Source organism: Lactuca sativa, chromosome 6 (assembly GCF_002870075.4).
Source record: "Lactuca sativa cultivar Salinas chromosome 6, Lsat_Salinas_v11, whole genome shotgun sequence".
In the NCBI taxonomy this organism is placed as follows: domain Eukaryota; kingdom Viridiplantae; phylum Streptophyta; class Magnoliopsida; order Asterales; family Asteraceae; genus Lactuca; species Lactuca sativa.
In genome coordinates this window covers 99,202,437-99,209,484 of record NC_056628.2, presented here as the reverse complement: position 1 = coordinate 99,209,484, position 7,048 = coordinate 99,202,437, and the positions used below count along the sequence as shown (strand labels likewise).

At 35.3% G+C, this 7,048-nt stretch overlaps 1 pseudogene; it reads left to right on the top strand.

Annotated features, from left to right (window-relative positions):
• The first annotated feature begins 2,317 nt into the window (after window positions 1-2,317).
• LOC111882627 (OBERON-like protein) lies at window positions 2,318-6,154 on the top strand (annotated as a pseudogene).
• The last annotated feature ends 894 nt before the right edge of the window (window positions 6,155-7,048 follow it).

The window sequence follows — 7,048 nt, the reverse complement described above, 5'->3', positions numbered from 1 at the left end:
CTTGAGGTATCATTCAGAGCTTATTTCCGTATTTTTGTTGATTTGGTCAAATCTAGGGTTTCTTCATGCCTTATTTGCTTTATATTAGAAGTGTGAGAGGTCCCATGGGGATATGGTGCTTAGATCTGGACCTTAGCAGGTCCAGAGAGTCCCTAATGTCATGCTTTATGCCCTCTCTTTTGGGTTAGAGGCTAGGGTTGCCATTTTAGAGGTTATTTCTCCAAAAAGAGCCTTGTAGGTGTGTTATGAGCACCAAGATATGGACTTTACGTGGTGAATAAGCTTAGGAGGGCCAGATCTATGAGTGGATGGTGCGGATCTGACCTCAGAAGCTAGTTTGAGTAGATGCATGGCATGGACTCGCCGAGTCTGAAGAACAGACTCGGCGAGTAGCATGAAGATTGTCCTTGACCACTCAGTGAGTGCTCCAGCCGAGTTATGAGTTGACTCACTGAGTCGGGGAGAGTTAGCGAGGGTTGACAGGTGGACTGAGTCGAGTTGGGACTCGCCGAGTTGTTCTTAAGACTCGACGAGTTGAGTCGTGGTGGCCCCGCGATTCATGCCAGGTGGAACCCGTCGAGTCAGGGGTGTACTCGACGTGTCAAAAAGGGAATCCTAGAGGGTTGGTGAATACGTATAGACTCGCCGAGTCGCCCTAGTGCACTCGCCGAGTCCGGTCAAAGTTGACCGTTGACCAGAGTTGACCAGTGTTGACTTGTTAGGGGTAGTCAACCTTAGTGGTAAAAGTGTTAATTAAAGACATCTGATGTTATAGGAGGATTATAGCTCGGAGGATCGAGCACGAGTGATTTCCAGGATTCGCGAGTTATCGAGATACACGAGGTGAGTCTTCTCACTATACTTTACCTTGAGTAGGTAATCAGAGTTATGTGTCAGATTATGTGTTTGTTATGTGTATGCTATGTGTTGTACTGCATGATGTCTATGTGATTTATGCTGTGCATGTTTATAGAGTTGGAACCGGAAGGTTCCCAGAGTTAGAACCTGAGGGTTCACAGATCTTGGGTGCACGTACCCATAGAGTTATAGCCTCGAGTGGCTAATATATGTTTATGTGGTATTTTGGGGAACTCACTAAGCCTTGTGCTTATAGTGTTAGTGTTGTTGTTTCAGGTACTAGCGATGACCGGGGGAAGGCGCCGGCTTGATCTGTACACACGCATGGGATTTTTGATATATATATGATCTTGGGATTTGTATGATGTAAATTGGGATTTAAACTTAATGTTTTTATGAAAATTAAATGAGAAATGTTTTTATAATTTGCGAAAAATTATTTTGGAAATTCACGGTGTTACATGTCGGATGCAGTGAAGCTTCTTAATAGATTATAACGGATCATGCATAACAATGTTATATCTCCTTAGATCTGTGGATGTAGTCTTCAAGAGAATTGGGTTTGCCATACAAAAAAGCTTAGCGGCACAACTTGTTGTCTGTTTGCCTTCTTATTTGTTGTACGATGATAACTAAGATGTTTTCTCAATAATTTTTCAACTTAAAAGACATAAAAATACTTTGTGATGATTTGTGTTCTTAAGATACAGAGAATTGCAAAGAGAAAGAGAAGATACAGAAGATAGAGACAATTTTTCTGATTCGTTGTATCTTTACTACAACGGTAACATCTTGGTCGTCGAGAGTTGTATGAAAAGAACTTCATACCTATCCCATTCTTTTGGACTTAATAAATGGGTTATTTAACAAGAAACTTCATGAGATCAAAACTCGAATAAAAAGCCAAATTCAAATTTCGACACCAATAGACGATACTAAAAAAACTTGTTTTAGCCAATAAGAAAAATTTCTCTTTAATTATTATAGCCTACAGTTAGTTATTTTTTATATATTAATATATTTTAAAATTCTCTATCACTATAAAATTGAAAATTATAGTTAAACATTTTCTTTTAAGTCATAACGTTATAATAAAAATATAAAGATAAATAATTCAAATTACGTTCCTATTTTTGCATTTACTGCTAACATATTTATAAAGAAAAATTAAATATTCTTCTACTTTTGTTCCTATAAATTCTTCTATCCAATTAAATGATAACATGTATCATTTTAGTATACTAAAATATCATTAAATGAGCATTAAATATGACACATATTATCATTTTATTTGATAAGAAGATTTATAGGAACAAAAAATAAAAGATTTTTAATTTCTCATTTATAAAAGGGTCAATGTGTTCTCATTTACCGAATCATGGAGGGGTGTCTATAATATATAGAGATAGTTGTGGGGCTTGTTAGTCCACTGCCGAAATAAGTGAAAGAACGCTGAAGCCGCCAAGACGATGACCGGATTAACCGGTCAACGCATTGAAGAAAAAGGCGAAAAGGGAAAAAACGGTCGGCTTCCTTCTTTGGTATAAACACAAGAAAAATGGATTAGGGTTTTCGTCAGGTCAAATCGAAGGATTGCAGAAGTAGAGAAGGGAGAACGATCTTAAAATTACGTGTTTCTCTCTCTTCATCGACTTAATTTGAAAGCTTGATTTGAAGGCTATCCATCTAATTTCTCTTCAAATCGAGGACTTTTTGGTTTCTGGTGAGTATACTTCCGATTAGATTTATGTTATTTTTGCATTTCGTGTTATATATGTTGGATTTTAACGGAATCCATAGTTCCCGTGTCATAGTCTTTGTCGATTGGAACATCAAATCGTTGATTTAGCACTAGACGTGTGTAGAAGGTAGTGTTTGGAAGCTTAGGATCCCGAGGTTTATGAATTGCGGTGTGATGAAATTGAAAATGAAGAAGCTCTCTGAGTTTCAAAAGTCAACTGTTTTGCTCGAATTACGATTCTAAAACATTTTTAAGATTTCGAAGGTGACATATATGAAATTTACGACGTTTATGAAGATCGAAATTGGGTGCTTACTATATCTAGATTTCCATTTTTGGTATTTGGATATCACCGGAAAGATTTTGGGCTTTTTTACAAACTTATTTTACGGTTTATAAGGGCACATGAGAAAAATCTCTCTACTTCCTTTCCTTGATGATACCCCTTTTTCCCTGAACATTTTAAAGACTCAAATATGTAACTGTTCATTTGTTCTTGAATCATACTGTATGCAAATGTTTGACCTATCATCTTCAATTACAGTCATGATGATTCATTCTGAATATTAAAACTAAATCTCCCTATGTGTTTGTTAATCACATCAGTAATCAATGTTGCCGCCACATCAGCAACCAAAGTCCGGGGTCCTCCACACATCTCTAACTCTGGTTCCAGGTGAAGCATGTGGATCTCCCAACATTCAAGAACGTGGCTCAAATTCAGACCAAATCCGTGATTCACCAACCGAAAGTGCAAGTTCCCGTGAAACCTGGCCCACACCCGACCCATTAACAATATCCAAACCACTAGAAGCCGAACATTCTGTCATCCGCCATATAACTGACAAAATGTCCCTTAGAGACATTTCAAGAGAAAGAGTCGATATAATCGCAGATAGAATGCATCATCTTCCCAACGAGTATTTAGACAAGCTAAAAAACGAACTCCGTGGTCTAATCGAAGGAATGGGTGGTCATCAACAATGAGAAGAATACATTTTTCTTCAAAAAATGGTTTTGAGTCGTGGTGATTTGACCGAAAAGACCCTTGTTTTAGCTCACCGAGGACAGTTAGAAATCTTGGTCGCTATAAAGACTGGAATCCAAGCTTCCTTCATCCAACTGTTAGTCTATCTCAAGCTTCTTTAATCGAAATCTTTTTATACAAAAGATGTAGAAACATCGCGTGTGGAAACCAGATCCCTGCTGATAACTGCATGTGTGAGATCTGTGTGAAAAGAAACGGTTTCTGTAATCTTTGCATGTGTGTGATCTGTAGCAAGTTTGATTTTGAGGTGAATACGTGTCGTTGGATCGGGTGTGATGTGTGTTCTCATTGGACACATACGGATTGTGCAATACATAATGCACAAATTGGGAATGGTGGGAGTTTGGGGGAGATGGTTTTTAGGTGTAGGGCGTGTATGAGGACATCTGAATTGTTTGGATGGGTGAAAGATGTGTTTCATCATTGTGCTCCTTTGTGGGATCGAGAGGCTTTGGTTAGAGAACTTGAATATGTGAGTAGGATTTTTCGAGGGAGTGAAGAAGTTAGAGGGAGGAAATTGTAATGGAAGTGTGGAGAACTTGTGGAAAAGCTGAAAACTGGGGTAGCAGAACCTGTCGCTTCAAAGGCAATACTCTCGTTTTTCCAAGGTAATCAATATTCTCATGTAGTTTTTTTTTAGTAAATTACACAAATGGTCCTTATGGTTTGGGGTAATTTGCACGTTTGGTCCATAACTTATTTTTTTTAACTTGGAAGGTCCCTACTGTTTGTTTTTGTTGCACGCTTAGTCCCTGTCTTACGTAAACACACCCCTACCCCACTTCCGCCTCACATTACCTTACCTTACCTACCCCAACTTATTTAAATAAATCAAAAAATCAAGGGCAAAGTACTCTTTTTATGTAAGACAGGGACCAAGCGCGCAACAAAAATAAACTGTAGGGACCTTCCAAGTTAAAAAAATAAGTTACGGACCAAACGTGCAAATTACCCCAAACCATGAGGACCATTTTTGTAATTTACTCTTGTTTTTTTTTCTGCTGAAATATTTAATTAGTTAATTTGATTGTAGTTTTCATTTTATAAGGTCAAATATCATAATTCGGCAATTATCCATGAAAAATAACTAGTCTGATATGGGATAAGAGATCACTCTTCATGGTCAAATATCATAATTCCGTAGTAATACATCGGAAAAACTTAGAAAAATAGAGAAAGGAGAAAATAATAATAATAGTTATCGTTATAATAATTATAAAATCAATATTGAAGTTTAATGGTATAATTGGGATGGAATATAGTTTAATTGCTTTGTATTTGGATGATATTGCTATAATTGGGTTTATCTTTTAAAGTACAACGCCATAATAGGAAAAAACAAAAGTAGGCTGCTGTAAAATGTCAATGAAAGTACATTGCAATTATTGTATTTTACCCTAAAAAGGATTAAAAGTAGGAAGCTATTACATATTTCCCTCCCTTTAAACATTTGATAATGTTAAGGTTGTGCTAACACAATTAAGGCAATGTCATCCAAATACAAATGAAATTTTCACGATAGATTCTTCAAAGTGTAATGTCCTAATTAAAAGTACAATGCTATAATTGGGTAGAATATTGAAGTACAATGTTTAAATAATAGGAAAAACTTAAAATAGGAAATGAAAGTACATTGCCATTTATTGCAGAGTTTGACATAGACCCCCGAAAACACGAAGAAAGTGGCGGGGTAATGGCCCTACAAGAAGCATTCAACCGAATAGCAGACGTGGTCCAAGAAGCCATTAAAAAAATGGAAATGGTGGAAGAAGAAAAAGTGCGAATGACAAAAAAAGCTCGTTTGGCACTGGAGGCATGCGATCAAGAACTGAAAGACAAAGCGCGTGAAGTAGCCGCCTTAAAAATGGAAAGACAAAAAAAGAAGCAACAAGTGGAGGAGCTCCAAAGCATCGTCAGACTCAAACAGGCCGAGGCCGAGATGTTTGACCTTAAAGCCGCCGAGGCCCGCCGCGAAGCCGACCGCCTGCAACGGTTCGCACTTGCAAAAGTTGAAAAATCAGAGGACGATTACGCCAGCAGGTATTTGAAACAGAGGTTACATGAGGCTGAAGCTGAAAAACAGTATTTATTTGAGAAGATGAAGTTGGCGGAAACTTCATCCTGAGGCGGCGGCAGTAGTGGCAGCAGTGGTGGTGGTGGCGGCGGTGGTGGTGGTGAGCTGTCTCAGATGATGATGTATAATAAGATTCAGGATTTGCTTAAGAACATGTACACCGTGCCAACAAAAGGAGACGGGCAAGCGAGTGATATACGCTCACGTGGGCCCGTTTGATTTGGTTATTTTATTTATTTATTTTTTTTTGCGGATGATTTGGATTTTTTTATTTTTTTGTTATGTTATGTTGTTTATAATTGTAGTTCATAGTTGTAGTAACTTAACTTTATACCGGATTGATAGACCTTGTATTGAGTTTGACATGCATTGGATTTGGTTTGGGTTAAGATTGATACTGAAGGTAGTGGGATAAAATTTGTGATCTTTGTAATGCCCTTCTTATAAATTTCATTAAACATAACCATAAAATTTTTGTGTATTTTACCACTAAAAGAAAGGTGACGAGTCTTTGTAGTTTTTGTAAAGTGCTTTATAATTTTTATTTGGTCAAATATTTGTCATTTGTTTTGACGTCATTACATCGATAATATTCCTTTTATCGATGTAATTGTTAATTTTTAAATAATAAAGTGATAATATAGATATTGACGTATTGTTTATAACAAATTATAATATAAATAACAATATTACAAATAATGTTAATAATAATATTATATGATAATATTAATAGTATTTATAAGGGATATCTTCAAAAACTCCCAAATATTTTGATCAAATTTTTAATAAAATTCTAAATTTTATTTTTTGAATAAAAAAGTCATGATTTTTTCCCATTTTGAATAGAAAAGCCCAAAAAAAAAAAAAACCGGCTAATTTATTCACTTTAGCCTTTTTTGACCTGTTCAGCAGGTCATGGGACCAAATTGTTAATTTTTCGAAAATAATGAGACTTTTTTTACAGATTTCGTTGAAATTTTTAAGTAATGTATAAACATATTTTCTACATATCTATATCTATTTTTACGTATTTTTGTATTTTTATGTTTTTATATGTATATATTTACGTATTTTTTTTATGTATTTTAAATGTTTAAACGTATATTTTTACTTATTTATATGTGTTTTTAACCATTTTACATATTTTTTATGTATTTTTATGTGTTATTATTATGTATTATGTATTTATATGTATTTTTATACACTTTTACGTATTTATGTATTTTTTAAAGTTTTTTATGTAGACGTTTATGTATTTTCAATGTTAAAATATACATTTAAACATTTAATATACATAAAGATATATAAACATCTATATAAGAAAACT